Raw genomic sequence first — 17,933 nt, forward strand, 5'->3', positions numbered from 1 at the left:
TGCTGGCTTTTCAGATATTTAATGGCCCAGCGCAGTCTAAACAGGGAAGTACTTCGGGGTGAGATTAGCACAACATAATCACATCTTAAAAGGTCTTCAGAGACACAAGGCACGTCCGCTCTCATATTAATTACTGGTTATTAATAAAGCTGGGGTCAGGCACGAGGTGTTCGCTCCGGAGTGTGCCGGTTCCCTCTTTGCAGGGTGGTGCTGTATCCAAAAGCAGCACAAAGCCCTGCAGCCTCCACCTGTGCCATCCGGCTCTGGAAGCCAAATGGCCAGCATTCCTACAGCTGCTTTTAAAACTAATTTGGCCCATAATACCCCGAAAGGGCCGTATCTTTCTAAGTGCCCAGAACACCTCTAAGTGCTTCAGAGTGCTGTAAAATAATAACAGCCAAGGGTGTTCTCAGCACAGGAATTTGCTGCTATGATCGATTTGTAATTTGCAATGAAAATACAGCGAGCGTGTTCCCGAGGCCAGGCTGGTGCAGCTGGCTCTCAGGCACGACTCCGCTCCCTCCACCACTTTAGGGTCAATCCTTGGAGGGTTACAGCTGGGCTGGGAGGAATTAGCAGCTGCTCCCATTTGCCCCTGTTGGGGCCAACAGTGTACTCCAGGAGGGAAGGAGCTTAGAGGGATGCAGGGTGTCCTGGGGGCGATGTGCCTGAGCAGCCTGTGGGGCAGCACCCTGGGGTTTCCTCCTTGCTGAGCAAGACCAGCCAGGGAGCACATGGGGATGGGCAGAGCAGGGGGATCTGCACCAGGGAGATCAGTGTTTGCTGCTTCAGGGCTACAGCTCGCTGCAGTGAAGGTGTGTGGCTGGGGCAGTGCTGTGGAGTGCAGGGTCCCCAGCACACCCTCTCCACTCTGTTGAGTGCAGGGTCCCCAGCACACCCTCTCCACTCTGTTGAGTGCAGGGTCCCCAGCACACCCTCTCCACTCTGTGGAGTGCAGGAGCCCCAGCACACCCTCTCCACTCTGTGGAGTGCAGGGTCCCCAGCACACCCTCTCCACTCCGCTGTGGGCAGCCCAGGCATCCCTTTGCAGCATGCCACTGCACTGGGCAGTGGTTAATAGTTTCTAATCTCAGAATTTCTCTGGTTTCCCTGAACTCAGGTAAGATTTTAGCATTCACAGCACCATGTGCTGAGGACTACCCAAGATTGCTGATGAACTGAACAAGACATCACCTTGCTTTGCTCTTCCTCTGCTTGCTGCTCCTTGCACAGGATGCCCCTGGTTCTTGCTTTGGAAAAAAAAAAACAAAAGTTGAGCATCCCCGTGTGGCATCTCCACATTGCTCATGACACTCTACACCTCTTCCCAGTTCTGTGACTGCCTGAGTCCCTCACAGCCTCAGGTGACCAGCTGTTAGAAGCAGAGACAGGACACACCATACATGTGTGTCCTTGAGTGGCACTGGGACCATGGGTCTCCAGCATGGCCAGGGACTCCTGCAGCTGCTGCTGGCTCTCTTCCTGCCCTGTGCAGGTGAGAAGTGGGTCCCACTGCACTGTCACTCATGCTGCAGCACTGATGTAGCCCTCTGCATGTCAGCCCTGCCGGCAGCCACCCATGCTGCGGGTGTGGTGGCCTGTCCCTGCCACCTGCCTCAGTTCCCTTTCCTGTCCCTGGGGCACCCCATGGGAAGGAAGGGGGCTCACAAGCAAAACTCTTTATTGTGGCTCATGGGAAGGGAGGCAATGAACACCTGCAAGAGGGGATTTGCACAATAACCCACACAAGGAGCAAGCCTGGGCCTCTGCTGGGCAAGTCTCACTGCTGGCTTGCGATGGGAACCTGTCCCAGCTCGTGGCCACGCTGCCACAGCTTCCTCCCTGCACGCCTGCCTCATGTGCTGGTGCCAGACATGTGCCAAGCTGTGCTGGGAGCAGTGTCTCAAGAGCTGCTGGTGTGGTTTGAGAGGCATGGGGAGCTGGGGGCTGACTGGTCTGTGTGCTGTGGGCAGAGGAAGAAGGAGCTGGTTTAACACTTGTTCCTGTAGGAGCAGGGAGATGCTGGCAATGCCACTGGAGAGGTGGGATGGGCAGGTTGAGGACACGATTTGGGGCAGGTCCCTGGCAGAGGAGGCAGCTGCTGGGATCGCCTGGCTGCACAGGCATGTGCAGCACTCATCCATTCCCTAGTGCAGTCAGCAGAGATGGCCTGTGGGCTGCCAGTCCTTGCTTAGTGTGCTGCTGTGCCCCCTCGATGCTGGTGATGGTTTTGAACACCAGCACCACTCCTCTGTGTGTCCTCTGGGCAGTTTGTCTCTCCCTCTCCACACCCACTCACAGTACCCATCTGGCCAGGTCAGGCTGCCTCTTGCAAGGAGCCCTGTGAGACACACGGCACAAGAGCTGAACTGGGACATTCCTGCACTTGCTTTGCCCTTGGCATCTCACAGCCCTACTGCAGCAGGGGCCTGTCTTCCCCAGGGGCAGATGGGGCAGCAGGACACACAGATTAGGGACCAGGCTCAAGCAGATGAGGGGCTGACACCCCTGGCATTCTCATCCTGTCTACCTCATGCCTTGGGCTGTCCAGGCTTTTATCCAGAGTTTGGGCAGGGCATGAGAGCAAGGGCAAGAAAAACAAGCTGGTGCATCCTCCCTTGGGCAGTGAGAGGGGCGGAAGTTCCTGTTTGTTTAAGGTGCAAACAAGTGCTGTTAATCTGCTGCCTGTTTGTATTTCTTTAGAGCCCCTGAGTGTGGGGGGAGCGGAGATGGGGTCTCCCCTTTGTGCGGGGGCAGGGTCAGGCTATTGGAAGTGGAGGTGAGAAAACACAGAGGGGCAGCTGGAACCTGCTTTGGGAGGGAAAGATTTTTTTCGGCTATTTATGATAATTAGTGGGAAACGTTCCTCAAGTGTTTCAGATGATTCTGTAATGAAGTTGGGTCGAATGTTTCTGCTTTGTTCCCCTGGAACCATTAAAAATCCCCCTTCTTTGGCTGCCTTAATGCAGTGCTGAAAAGGCACAATGGCATAAAAGTGGCTCTGGGCAGGGCGGCACGCCTCCCACCCCGCCAGATAGAGCCCTTCAGAGCCAGATTTTCTGGGTTATAAACCCCAGAACTTGTAATGTTCATGCAGGGGCTGCTGTGCATCCTGTGCCCAGCACTCCTTCCTATCCCTCTTGCTGGTCAGTGTGTGTGAGCACCACTGAGACTGGTGTGCTCAGGGGAGCAATGGGCAGCACAAACACAGCAGAGCGACAAAGGACAGGCACAGCCAGAGGTGCCATCACCCCACTGTTTACAGCCGTGGTTGTGCTGAGAATTTGCTGGGGTGAAATGTTGTGCTGGGAGAGGACCAGTTTCCATTCAGGGGGAAATGAGGGGTACAGCCCAAAGGAAAGTCCTTCTGATTCTAGGCCAGATCCTGCCCCGTCTGCTGGGCCAGGCAGCACCCAGGAACCAGAGCAGAGCAAGAAATCCAGGCAGGAACCTCCAGCTGAATCATTAGCAGTCTGCAAGAGCTGGCTCAGTCTCCTCTTGCTTTTAGCAGTGGAAGGCTTTTCCAGTGTATGTGATGAAAAGAAAATCCACCTGCCTGATCTCACACATCTATCAGCACTATCTCCCCAGGGATGATGTGGAAAGCTAATGGGAGCTCTCCTGCTAAAGCTGTGATAAAAAGAGAAAATGGCAAGAGCTTTTAGCATACTGGTGGGGGCTGAATGTGATGGATTTTGGCCTCCCCATCAATATTCTCATGTGGACTCCAGTCAAGTTCAGTGTCCTAGGCTGAGCACAGGGCTGCAGCAGGCAGGGAGGAGCTGCTTCCCTCCTGCTCCACTTTTGGCTGGGCAAGGACAGCTGGGGAGTGCTTAGGCACCCAATGTGGGCATCTAGCATTGGCACAGTCCTGCAGCTCTGCAGGGCAGGAGGGAGCCATGCCTGCTGGCCAGGAACCTTCTCTCCCCAGTCACAGGCAGTTTCTTTCAGATAGTGACTGCTAACTGGGACCACATCACCCTTAATGTCCACCCCCTGCCCCGTGGCTGGAGCCAACATGCCCCACTAAGGTACTAAATCATCTGGTTGTGAAGGAGAGGTTAAGGACTAGGAGCATGGCTCCCCTGGAGCTGCCCTATCCCTCTGCCTTGCCTGCCCCTGCCATAATCAAGCAGTTCTATCCGTCCCTTCACTCCTTTCAATGGGGGAAAATTTGCAAACAAATTCCTGCCAGCAGGATTTTGAGCTCTCCTGTGTGGTGGGATAAAGATACCTGTCACCTCTGCCCTGTCCCCAACACCAGCTCATGCTGGGAGCACAGCTGGGGAGATCCATGCTCTCCACAGGGCTGGTGACTCCAGGCACTGTGGGAATGGGCTGGGAAGGCTCTCAGGAAGTGCAGAAGGGCTTTAGTTTGCCTTGAGATAATGTATGGCTTGCAGAGATGGGTGATACAATGAGCCCTGCTGTGAATTAGCTGGAGTCTTTACCTCGGGTTTCTGTTCTGGCAGGTCCTGAAGCACCACTTGAATTATGATGCCTTTGCCAGTTCCCATGTCGGTGCCGCCAACTTTTATTGTGGAAAAATCTCAAGATACACAGTAAAGTTTCTGTGGGAGCTGAGGTAGAGGTCCTGGCACTGAAATGAGTATTTGGATGGTGTATGTCTGCAGGCAAGGGTAACGGGTCCTGGGCTAACTGCAGTGCGTTCGGTCTCGGAGATGCGGATTTCAGTGCAGGTTGCTGCCTGCACCACAATGAGCCTCCACACACAAATGGCTCTCTTGGCAAAGTTTGCAGTGGGAAACCAGCTGTCTTGGTGTATAGAAGTGATGATATGGAATGTGGCAGGCCCGTGGCTTGCTGAGCACATCACAGCTCTGGCCAAGACTCTGGCAAGCGTGTTTGATGGACCAGGTACCTCTGGTACCACCCTGCCAGCACATCTCCACCCCTTCCCTCTGCTCCCCCCTAGGTCCGGCGATTGCTTTCCAATGAATTATTTACATAAGTTCTCAGCAGCGGCTGGAGACAAAAGCTCAGGTACGGAGCAGCAGCGTGCTCCTGACCTTTCCCACCGCCGGACAAACGGAGCCAGCAGCACGAGGCGGGCACACAAAGGCGCTGCGCCGGCCGGAGCGCTGACCCCGCTGTGCCACAGCTACCTGCTGCTCTGCCACAATGGCCCCGCGGCCCCAGCCGGCCTGCCGGGCCGATGAAAAAGGGCCTGAGATAATAATGAGCCTGACTACCACTGCTCTCTTCAGAGAACTGAGTCAACTCCTTGGGAAGAAAGGAAAAAAAAAAAAAAAAAAGAAGCGGAAAAAAAAAAAAAAGAAAAACCCCTCTTGGATAATAAAGAAGTAACAAATGAAGACTGAAAGCCTATAGAAGGCGTCTTAACCCAGTGAAGAAAAAAAATGTCAACATCTGTGGAGCTGTCTGCAAAAACAGACCAAACCCCTAATGAATACCCTCTAGAAAAGACATTCACTCGAGGAAAGGCAAAAGGCTACATTTTTCTATGGAGGTATAAAGATTTTGATGAATCTGCCCTTTCCCTTTCCAGTGCAGTTGAACCAAGCACTAATGTTCATCTTCAGCTGTATTAAAGAGTATGGAGGGGGGCAGAGGGGGGAAGAGTCTTGATCTGAAAGCTTATGGGGAGGGTGGATTTAGGGAGCCTGGATAGATGTCTGAGCACTAAAGCAAGGAAGAAAAGCAACAGGCATTAGAGAAAATACTGTTTAACAAGAGTTTCCTTAGTCAACCCATTTGAGCAGAGATTGGTGCGCCATAAACGTAATCCTCTTAGTGCTGACTTAAACGTGTTTGTACAAAACAGGGAAATATAATATGAATGTAATAGTCTCGTTTGCTAAAATGCTTAATAAAAAGACAAAAGTCTTTTATTTTGATCTTCAGATCCGGTGTGGGCTTGGGGCACAGCAGATGTTTTTTCAGAAATCTGTTTGAAAAAAAGAGAAAGAAATAGAGAATATGGTAGTGTCCCGGCTGGCTGTGTCACACGGCACCTCAGCAGCTTCCTGGGTTGGTCTCTGGAGAAGGCAGCCCTTGCCTAAGGAGCCCCCAGGTTCTCCAGAGTGCAAGAGGAACCACTGAGGGTTGAACCTAAAAACACTTGGTGGGGAGCTCTTGGTAAGGCAAGTTTCAGGTGAGGGGGCGCAGGCAATTTTCTTTGCTGTGTCCAGAAGCTTTGTTGGGGGAAACAGAGCTAAGGAGTAGTCCCCAACTGGAAATGTTGCTGGCAGAGTCAGACTCAGACCCAGCCAGGGCTGTTGTGGAGGGATCAAAACAGTTGTCCTCAGATGCATCCCACCTTGTGCTACAGAGGCAGCGGGAAAACCGATGGGTGGAGTTGTTGTAATCACCATCTGAACATCTACATCAATCACAGATGAATTTGAAAGACATGAACAAAATGTTGCGTGTTTTTTCTCTTTTTTTTTTTTCCTGTTATATAGATTAATCATAGAAAATACCAAACTGAAATGGCAATATTTGGGTTTGACTTTGCTTGATAAACATCTATTTAACGTTAGCCAGTATGACTGTACAGCATCAACACTTAACTGAAAGTCAGAAACCAGTAACATATTGTGTTTTTGCATGCAGATATCATCTTGCCCCAGGAAAATATGGCTCCCTCTTGATCCAGCCTGGGTGGGTGCTGGTGGTTGTTTCTTGGTGGCCCACAGGACTTGGGTCAAATCTTGAATCAATGCCAGGGTTTGTGCCACAGGTTTTGGTCATGCCACGATGCCCATATGATGCCACCTCCTGGAAATGAAGGGGTGAGATGGGGACAGGGCTGCTTGCTTTCTGCTGCAGCAAATGTCAGTGCAAACTAGGTAAAACCTATTTCCTGAAGAAAATTTCCACTCTAATAAGAAAATCCCCGTCTATTTTGGAAGCACATCAGATGTTTTCTGGTATGGTCCACAATGTGTACAGCAAATGCAAGGCATGTTCTGTGGAGAGCAGATATTTTCCACAATAACAACATATTTTTGTTTAAAAAAAAACACCAAAAAAACCCCTCCGTTCTCTCAATTAAGAAGAAAGGGGAAAAGGCTTTGAAAGCAGATAGTTTTTGACTGCCAGGGTCCTGTGCTTGGGCAGTGCAGCAGTGAGCAGGGATGGAGCACAGCAGTGGAGGGCAGCCTGGGAGTGCGAGGGTGAGGTGGGTTGGTACCTGTGCCTGGCTCTGTTAGTGGGTATGTGCAGAGGTTTGATGCCATGGGGTTCAGGTCCCTGGCATCAACCATCACTCTCTCTGTCACTTGGCACGGGGGGGGGGAGTATGACAGGTTCTGTGTTTCCCACCAGGCACCTGCTTGGGAGGGTCTGCCAGGGCCACCAAGACAGGCGGCAGCCCCAGGCAGAAAACTGGGGCATTTGGAACCAGATTAGTGGGAACATGCCTATAATGCAGTTCATCCAGGTCTGTGCAGCCAGACGGTGATGGCTGGTAAGCTCTGGTGCTGGTCTTCAGAAATGAGTCCTGGTTTAGGTGTGAACTGGTGAAAAAAGACTTAAACCAGCCAACCTGCTGCCTGCAGAACATAGATACATTTTTGATAATGGGAAAATAGGAAATGTGTTCATTGTTACAGTCCGTTACCACCTTTTTTTCGAAAGCTGTGTCTGTAACTAAGGAAAAATTAAACATGGGTGGCTTTCCCACAGGGCAAGGAAGATCTTGGTCCTCAGGGCTGCTCCTTCGGGCAACAGTGCCCCTGCTCTGCTCTGGGCAGCAAACTCCATGTGTCACATCTTCCCAGGGGCCACAGGAGGCAGAGGAAGTGCTGGAGCAAGGCAGAGCGAAGTCCATCAAAACAGAGCCGAGGAGCAGCAGCCATTCGCCGTTTCCCTGCCACCCCTTGCACCGGGTCTGAACTTGCAGGCGGAGGGCAGGGTGTGCAGCCCCATGTCAGGGAGCAGGGGGCCGAGCACTGGCCACTCGGCTCTGGGGCAGATAAATGCAAAGGGCTGAAAAGCACAGCAGCCCTGGGGGCTGGGGCGGCATATCCTTAGTGCCGCCCCCTGATTCCTCGCACGTCTGCTTTGTTTCTCTATTATCCCACTGGTGACAGCAGAGCCTCCAAACCCTGCTCTGTTTCCTTCCGGCACACCTGGTTCCCGAGCCTCATGTGCTGAAGGCACATCTCTTCAGCAGCAGCGTCGTTACTGTAAGGGGAACAACGCAGTTTACAGCCCAATAAACCCCAGGTCCTTCTGTGCAGGCTCCCCTTACGTGACGCTAACGCTTACAAGATGTGCAGCGCTGCGGGACGGCCCCGGGAACCAACGCCCAGCGTGTTTTACATCGCTCCGCAGCCGCAGCCTTGGCTAATGAATCGCAGGGACGAGCCCCGTGCCCGCCGTGCCCACCGCGGCCCCCGGCGCAGCGCTGGGCTCGGTCCCGCCGGGAACGGGCGGCCGCAGCCCACCCTCGGTGCCCGCAGCCCACCCTCGGTGCCCGCTGCCCACCCTCGGTGCCCGCAGCCCACCCTCGGTGCCCGCTGCCCACCCTGGTGCCCGCTGCCCACCCTGGTGCCCGCTGCCCACCCTCGGTGCCCGCTGCCCACCCTCGGTCCCGCTGCCCACCCTGGTGCCCGCTGCCGACCCTCGGTGCCCGCTGCCCACCCTGGTGCCCGCTGCCCACCCTGGTGCCCGCTGCCCACCCTCGGTGCCCGGCAGGGCTGGGCATGTCTGCAGCCAGGGCCGGCCGCGGCTCGGCGGGATGCCCGGGCACCGGGGGAAGCACGGCATTGTCTCGCAGCGGCGTTGTGATCACACACTGCGTCTAACGTGATTTACATCCCATATTCGACCTCTGGCGGCTTCAAAGCCTGGGCGAGAGGGGGATTAAGTGGAGGAGCTGGGGCCAGGGGAGCCGGGGAGTGGGGGCCTGGCTCACCTTTGAGCTGCCGTCATCCCCTCCCCGGTGCACCCGGGATAATCATCTCCCTTTGTGCTGCCGGGCAAAGCCGGGGTGCAAACACAGGAACCTTGTCAATATTGGTTTTTGAGAAGACTTTTTTTCTATTCTCCCATGTCTGGAGTTTTTGTACCCAAATCCCTTTGGGGCTTCCCAGTCTTCCCCTGGGAAATCGTGATTCCAGAGGTCCCTGCTAACACCAGCCATTGATTGAAATTTCACACCCACCTGTTTGCACACAAGATTTAATTTGGTTGATTCTTCATGCCCTTTTCCTGCTTAATCGTCAACCTATTGACCTTAATATTAAAAGGGGCTAAGGGCGAGGGAGAGAGAGACTACATTTCTGTAAAGGAACAAAAGCTGCCAAAGAATAAAGTAGGCACAGCCAGCCCTGAGCTAATGAGTCCCCACCACACGCAGGAGCAGGAAGCTGCCCTTGGCTGGTGCTGTGCTCCTGTGTGACAGGACACGTCTCACTGACCGTCCCTGTCCTCACTGCCCTTCACAGGACCCACAGGTTCAACATCATGAGGGATGGGAGATCATGGGAGATCACACTGCCCGCGCCTGGGCACTTACCAGCCTGCTGGGGCTGCTTGTCCCCCTGCACTTGTCAGCGTGAATGCATCTTGCTGAAATGTGTCCTGTTCAATGGAAGATGCCATAGGATGGAGGAAACTTGGCTCCAGCAATGCAGCAAAAGGAGCAGCAGTGGACATAGGTCAGGAGTATCCTTCACACCGGCATGGGGTGCGCTGGTCCGTGCCTCATCTGGGCGCTGTGGTGTGACTAAAACACACATCAAAGCAGCTTAGTGCCACAGCCTGCCCCCAGGGATAATGCTGCCCCAGGGTAATGGTGTACCCAAGCCCTACTCCAGACCCGGCCCTGGGGCTGGCCCAGTAGCCCAGCTGTGCATCCTGTGCATCCAGGCAGGCTGGAGGGCAGAGCTGCCCTGCCTGTGAACAGAACAGGGCACGGGCTCACTCAGCCCCGGACTGGCACTCACCGGAGCAGCCCTGCAGCACGTGTCTGTCACAGTGCAGTGGCCAGTGGCCTCACTGCTCTCTGGGGGTCAGGCTGCTCCCACATTTGCTCTTCCTCAGAGCACAGGCAGGGGAAGGGCAGGAGAAAAAACTCCGGGAGACCATAGAAGTTGGAGTGAGAGAAACACAGCCTTTCACAGTTTGGTGGAAGCAAGGGTGTGAGTGTCTATTCCTGCTGGCTGGACTGACAGGATGCAGCCGTGAGATGCTGGGCTCTGAGGGCAGCAGGAGGGGCTGGGTGCACCAGTACAGGCAGGACACAGCCCCACATGCGGCTGTGCACACCCAGGGGGACTGGCATGCAGCTGCTCCTTGCCAGAGGCATGTGTCCAGGTTAGAGGTGGGACCCCAAGCAGCAACTTTGGATTGGGAATATCAGCCAGCCCAGACCCTGGAGGGCTCTGACCACCTTCCACACATCCCCCTCTTTCATGGGACAGAGTTTTTGGTGGTTTCTGCACTTGCAGATAATCTGCCTGCTGGAAAGCCAAAAAGGAAAAGGAGGACTATTTTTTACCCTGCTCTGCCTTCGCTGACATGAAACCGGAGCTGTGTGGGAGCGGGCGAGCGTGTGGCTGTGCTCACACGTGTGTGTGGTGAGCCGCCTGTGTCCCGGCCCTGCCTGGGGCCGTGCTGGGGGGGCGTGTGGGTGCGGATGCATGTGCGCCTTCCCCGGGGGACTGGCTTGGTCTGCAGAGTGCGGTCGTGTTTATTTAATATCTGACGTCCTTTCTGTCTTCAGCGCTGACATCAATTAATGAGTGTCTGAGCACTCATTGCTCAGACAATGAGCAATGGAGCCCAGATGTTCCCTGGCGGTGGCCTCCTTTCCTTCACCAGTGTTATGTGGGTGATAAAAAAATCCGAGGGGGAGTTGCATTTTGACCAGTGTTGTTCCAGGGCCATTCTAGGAGCACACTGGGGGGCTTGCAGGTCAGTTAACCCAGTGGGGATGCCCACACACAGACCTCAACCCCTCTGAACCGGGAGCTGGGCACAAGCAACACGGGTGTCAGGGAGCAGGGGCTGTCCAAAGTGCAGGAGGTGAAAGCAACTGGCAGATGGGCTGATCTCCAGAACCTGCCTGAGCACCTCCCTGCCCCAACTTCAGCAAAAGGCTTTCACTGGCTGCGCCCGGCTGCCACGCTGCTGGCATGCTGCCTTGCCAACCAGAGATTAACACTGCAGCCTGTCATTTCATAAATACCCTCACCCATGAAACAAGAGACAGACATGGCCTTATCAGAGAGCCACAGTGCTGCTGGGGCCCACACACACCCAGCTGAGCACTGCGCTGTGCCTTTGAGGTGCACTCTGGGTGCCCCCAGGATTTGTAGAAGTGGAGCAGGGTCAGTGGAATACTCTTGTCTGGTTTGTGAGGGCTGAAATGGCTGGGCTGGGCACAGGAAAGCAGCATGCCCTCTGTGTTTTCTGCCATCAGTAGGATATGCCACCAAGGAAGATGCTCAGATGGCATGTGGCTGGAAGCCCAACTTCTTGCTCTGGCAGGGGCTTAGTATGTACCCAGTGCTAATGATTAGACATTATTCTTTAGCTGTGAATGAATAATTAGAACAAATGGTACTAATGTGTGGGATGGTGTTATTTTTAGAAATTATGTCTGTCGTGGTGGCATCACTTCCTTAGGGACGCGCGTGACAGGGAGCATAACCAGCAGATCGGCCTGACCAGCAAATAACCCCTTGCACGGTTTCCATATTGCCTTTTTAAACAGGAAGGGAACATGATACAAATGCTATGCGAATTATGATCTGAAAAGTTTTCCTGGCAGGTTGTCACATGAGTTGTTAGTGTCATTCTTTGACATGCACACTCAAAGCCTTTCTGCACCAGTGCCTTAACCCTCTCACCCCTCGACAGGACTGCCAGGTTGGAGCTTTTCTTCCCTGCCTTTTGGATCTGTCCTTTTCTTAGGTACGCTGAGATGTGATTTCACACCAATGCCTGAGCAAGAGCTCCCCATCTGTTTAATCTTGGGCGCAGCTTGAGGGGCTGGTGAGCCAGGGCAGGCAGGGAGACATGGTGCTCACCCTGGGGCTGCCAGGCTGGGAAGTGGCCAAATAATTCCTCCTGTGCACCACCACTGCCTTGCCCCAGAGCATCATCAGCCCCTGAATCCTGCCCAGCCCAGGCTGGGAGCATGTGGGGGCCCACTTGGGCCAGCAGGGCTGTGTGTGGGCGGAGGTCCCTGCCTGCGCGTGTCCTCATCTCCTTCTGGGCTGCCTTGGCCGCAGCTCTGCGCAGAGCCCAGCTGCACTCTGGCCAGGGAACATCCGCTGTGGAAACCTGGGAGGAGCTGACAATCCCCAAAGGTTGGCTGCACACCCAGCCAAGCAAGAGCTGCTGGCTTCCAGCCTAATTCATTGCAAATGTGCTTCCATGTGGTTCCAATCTGGAGCCCCTGCTCCCCCCGTGCTGCCCCTCAGGGTTCGGCAGGGGCCGGGAGCAGCCACGCAGGGCAGAGCCGGGAGCAGCCCAGTGCTGGCCTGGGCACACAGCAGCCTCCTTGGCTCCCTGGCCCCAGGATGAGTCCCCCAGCCACTTCCCTCCTGGGAGTCGCAGGGAACCTCCACCAGGGTGTGAGAGAAGTTCACAGAAAATTCCTGCTGGGGACACAATGTCCGGAATGGTCCTCACTAGCCTGCACCCTGTGGAGGGACTAACATCACTCCTTTGCCCCTTAGCCCAGCCCCAGGCATCATCTTCCCACCAGGATTTGATTTTCATCTGCCAAAGGGCTTTTGGCAGACGGCACTGTGCTGGCAGCCAGCAGTGCCCAGCATCCTAATTTAGCCTTCTCTTCACCCTCCCCAGCTGTCGTTCTGTCGTTCCTTGCTGTGCTTGCCCCCTCGCTGTCCTTGGGCACAGGTGGGCTCTGTGGGCACACACCACTGTCCTGCCAGGAAGGCAGGGCTTGGGGCAGTAGGGAGATAAGCTGAGTCCTGCTGGCTGCTGCCAGGGCTGACCCCTGTCCCTGCTCTATCCTAGCTCTGCTGTGCTGTGCCCATCAGCCCTTGGCAGAGCTGGGGACACAGCGTCACCCCATGCACCCCTCTCACGATGGCTCCAGCAGAGATGTCCCAGGGCAGTGATGGGGTCCTGAGCCCCCCTGCTCCAGCAGTTCCTTGCTGTACTTTGCTTTCCCTGGAAACATCTCCCATGGGAGCAGGGCAGCTCTCTCAGTCCCCCAGCACAGGTGTTGTGGGACTCAGGACCAGGGAGATCCCCACTGACACCCTGGTGCACAGTCCCAGCACCAGCATTTCCAGGCAGGTCTTCTCCTTGTCCCATGCATGCACCTCGGTTTAACATCCCAAACTAGTACAAACAACATATATTCATTTCAGATCTTCTCCCTGGGGGCTCTTCCCTATCTTCTGGGGTTCCTTGCCTATGTCCTGCAATGCCCCTTCAGTGCTGCAAAGCAACTTTAAGCTCAGTTTAAAATTAGTCCAGACTCAAACATCTTCTCCCCACAAGCTCACGCATTTGAAAGGAATAACATCAAAGCTTCAAAATAGCCATTAAAAAAATTGCTCATTAAGCAAAGTTGTGGGCCCTGTCCTCTTTTGTGTTTATCGCAGAACTAGAAATGCCTGGCACAAGGCTAACCCTCAGAGCATTGAAATAAAGTGGCATAAAAGGAGTTCAACTCTCCTCAGGTTTCAGGAGAAGCAGGGTGAAGCATGTGGGGGAGTGAGCATGGCTGGGGCCAGCACCTGGAATAACATTTTTGGTGTTGGTGCAGGAGCGGAAAAGGAAATGAGCAGTCAAAGAGCTGGGAGCAGCACGGTGGTGGCCAGGCAGGCTGGGCTGCGATGCTCATTGCATCACCCCTCACCAAATGCAGAGCCCCTGCAGGCAGTGCTGTGCTGCCTCAGGGTGGCTGCACTGCTGCCAGGGGCAGCGTGGCCCTCTGGGCAGCCTGCAGTGCCCAGAGCACTGCCAAGAGTCACCTGGACATGTCGCTGTGGTGACAGAGATGAGGAGATGGGGTCAGTCCAGTACCCTTTGCCTCCAGCCATCAGGGTGCATCCAGGTGCCAATATAGGGGAAATCTCCCTGCCAGTGCTTTTGAACCCTGAGAAATGGGCATCTCAGCTGAAATACAGCAGCAGCATGGAGGACTGGGGAGGCTGTAGGACAGGGGTGATCACTGCCAAGGCTTTTGCCACTTGCTGTCACAGCAAGGCAATGCTGGGATGGGCTTGGGTGGACCTTGCAGAGCACAGGGTACATGGGAAGCTCCAAATCTACAAGGCTGGATGCCCTCCCTCCACAAAAAGCCAAACTAATCTCTTTGATGGGACTCAGAACTGCCATCAGCCGTGCAGGGGCAGTGTTGGGGTCTGCACTGTGACAGTGGGTGAGAGCTGATGCCTGATGCCCTGAGAGGTGTTCAGCCCTCGCTGCTCTGGAGTCCTGCTGTGCTGGAGTGCTGCTGCCCTGGTGCAGCCAGGAGTTGTGCTTGTCTTTTTAAGATCAGAAAGGTTTTTGGGCTGACACTAGCTCTGGTACGCAGAGGAAAGTGTACAGCAGGGTAATTAAAGTGTAAGAGTGAGGCTGGGTTTGCCTTTAATGGCTTGCAGCTGCAAATATTTTTGTCTTCCCAAGTCCACTTGTAAGCTGTCTAGCTGTATTTCTCATCCTGGCCAATTAGATTCCCATGTGTGCTGCAGAAGTGGAAATATAGAAAGTGAATAATCCTCCAATTCTGCTCTTTGCTGCAGAGGCCTTTGAACCTCTGGCTGCCGGGGCTCCCTTCCACCCCAGCCCCATCACCACTCCGGCCACCCCTCTCCACACCAGTCCTGGCTCCCCTCTTTGCAATCAAACTTCAGCAAATCTGCTTTGGGCATCATCATGATTCATCTTCAAGCTTTTCTGATCAAAGCTACAGGCTGTTTCTCCTCCCTCCCCACCCTCTTTTTGCTGAGCTTTACAGCAATTTTCCCTTTTGGATGCTGGTTTTCTGCCAAAAGTTCCACTCTAAAATCAAAAGGGGCAGTCCATTAATACCAGGCAGCTGTAACAAGTACACTATTGTGTTGTCTCTTCCAAGGTACCCGGGATTTTAATAAACTGTGGGGTGTGGAGAGCTGGTTGCCTACAAGAAAGGGGAGGCAAAGGAGGAGGAAGAGGGAGCTGGCAGAAACCATGGTACCATAAAATGCAGCCCAGAGGTGCGGAGCCCACGGTGTGCTTGGTGCTGTGTGGTGGTGGGAAGGAAGAGTGAAGGAGGCACTCAGCAGTCTCCCGGCTCTCTTCCAGCACCAGGATCAGGTATCGGTCGGGAAACGCTGCTCACTCTGATCTCTGTGGGCTGACAAGGCTCTGTGCCAGCACCCATGCTGTGGAAACAGGCTGCCTGCCCTGGCTGTGCTGTGCTGGGAGCCACGGCTGCTGGGGCAGCTCACTCCAGGGCACCCACACAGCAGCTGGGAGCTGGTGGGCAGCTCTGATCGGTGCAGTGGGGTGTAAACCTCTCGTTCAGTCAGGTTTGGGTCTCTCTGGGAAACATCCGTGTTATTCTCAGCCCAGCTGGGGTAGGTCTCCAAGACCTTCCCTGTCTCATTCCCCACGGAGGACCTCAGCCAGCACCCAGTGGGGCCAAACTCCCTTGTCCAGTCAGGAGGTGTGAATGATGCCCCTCAAGCTCCCAGCAGCCATAGCCAAGCTGCTGGAGACAGGTGGGCAGAGCAAACCCCAGACAGGGCTGCCACAGCAGCCAGTTCAGGTGAGCACCCCTTTCTGCAGATCCCTGGAGACGCTGCCCCTGTGGGGAGCAGCCTGTGGCGGGGGCTGCGGGCAGGGAGGCAGGTTCCTGCTCCAGTTTGGGAGCAGCGGGGCAGAGGGGCCGACCCTGAGGGCTCAGCACTGCAAGTCAAGGTGAGGCCGGGCTGGGAGCAGATGGGACCTGCTCTGCTGGTGAAAGAGTGTTTCTGCTATTTATGCTAAGCGGTGGGAATGCTTCTCAAGCATTTCGGATGGCTCTGTAATGAGGCCGGCCTAAATATGCCAGCATTGTTTGTGCTGGACAATTAAAAGCTCCCCCTTGCCACATGAACGGTGTCTCTGGTGGCGGAAGGGCCCGGGAAGGCGCGGGGAGGGCAGCCACAAAGCCCGCCTTTTGTTCCGTGCTCCTTTGAACCCGCTCAAAGCCCCCGTTTCAAGGGGTGGCTTTTGTTTCCTTTTCAGCGGGCCTGAACCCAGAGCCGCCTGTTGTTTAGCAACACAGAAATGTGACCTTAATTGACTCTGCTCTCGGGTGCACTGTGTAAATCACTTCTGGCACCCAGGGGAGTGCGTGACGTGCCCCCTCCCTCCCCAGTCCCAGGACGCCCGGGGAGCATCCTCCCTGCGGCCGCTCCCGGTCCCTGGCAGAGTGCAGCTCAGTCGCAAGCTGGCAGGGCAGTGGGATGGGAAACAGGGCTGAGAACACTCCTATCTCCATGGCAAAAGGTTTCCCGTTTTCACGGGAAAGCTGATAAAACTGTTTCCCTCTGTTCTTCAGACTCTCTTTGCAACCCAGTGCCTCCTGCTTGTTTTTATGGTCCAGTTGGGCTGGAAAACCTCTTCACCTACCTTCCCCGGGACTCACTGGGTTAAAGCTTATTGCAAAATAAATTAAAAGATGATGATGATGAGAATGATTAAGTGATGAAAAGGTAACAACTCCTCCTGTGAACCTCTGACACACACTTAGCCAGACGACTTATTTGTAGGATACCAGGGGGCTGATACATTAACAGATATAATTTGCGGTCTCCCGAGGAGAGGTTAAGGACTGGGAGCACGGCTCCCTGGGAGCTGCCCCGTCTCTCCACCTCGTCTGCCCTGGCCTTAATCAAGCGATCATCTCAGCCCGTGCCTCGCTGGCCCCCTCTCTTCTTTCAATGGGGGAAAATTTGCAGACAAATTCCTGCCAGCGGGACGTTGGAGCTCTCCTGCGTGGTGGGATAAAGATACCTGTCACCTCCACCCGGCCCCGCCGCCGGCTCACGCTGGGAGCGCCGTTCAAGGAGCACCACGCTGATACCCTTATTTGATTACGCCTCTTCATGCCTTCCTCTGTGCGGGAAGAGCTATTCAACAGCGGCACCGCTGCCTTCCCAGCATGGGCTGGCCCCGCTGCTGGCCTTTTGTTAGCCCCACTGGCAGCACGCCGGGCATCAGGGCTGCACACAGGGTCCCCACGCCACCGCCTCGGGCCAGGGCTCTTCCCAGCGCTTTGCAACAAGGCTTTGGCCAGGCTGTTGGTTTTTAACTAGAAAAATTGCAAAAATGAGGGGATAATAGGACTTAAATAGAAATCCTAATGGCTTCATGAGATAAAGGCTCTGTTCCTCCTGCTTCACCATGCTTGTGGCCTGATGGAGATGGGGCTGCTCAGTTATCTGCCCCTGTTATCTGTGTCCACTGGGAGATCCCAGGGGCATATTATCAGGTTCTGCTCTGGGTGCTGCTGATTGCTGGGTGATCCAGCTCCTCTGTGGCCTCAGGAGTTTTTGGTCAGGTTTGTGAGCTTGCAGAGAGAGGATCAATTGTTCCTCTGCTCAGGAGTTGAAAGATCAGCACCTGGAGATCCCCTGGGCACCAAGAGTTGCAATCTCAACGGAAACACCATTTTGCAGATCCCCTGGCCAGAACCACACACCCCATGTCACCCTATTCACTGCTCCTGAACAGTGCCACATGTTCTCTGCAGCGTCCCAAGCACCAGTGGTGACCACCTCACTAGACGAGATGTGCCCTCTGTAGCCCAAGCAGAGGGGACCCAATGCTGTCCCAGCTCTGAGCCTTTCTGCCATCCCCAAAAGTTTCTTGCAGCTTATGTTAAGTAAAATATGTTGCTTTAGGTGACACTGAGGTGTGAGTTCCCAGCCAGCCCTGCAGCAGCCTGGGGAGGGCAGCCTGTGTTCCTGCCTCTCCCTCTG

This window comes from Taeniopygia guttata, chromosome 9, assembly GCF_048771995.1.
Source record: "Taeniopygia guttata chromosome 9, bTaeGut7.mat, whole genome shotgun sequence".
NCBI classification, from domain to species: domain Eukaryota; kingdom Metazoa; phylum Chordata; class Aves; order Passeriformes; family Estrildidae; genus Taeniopygia; species Taeniopygia guttata.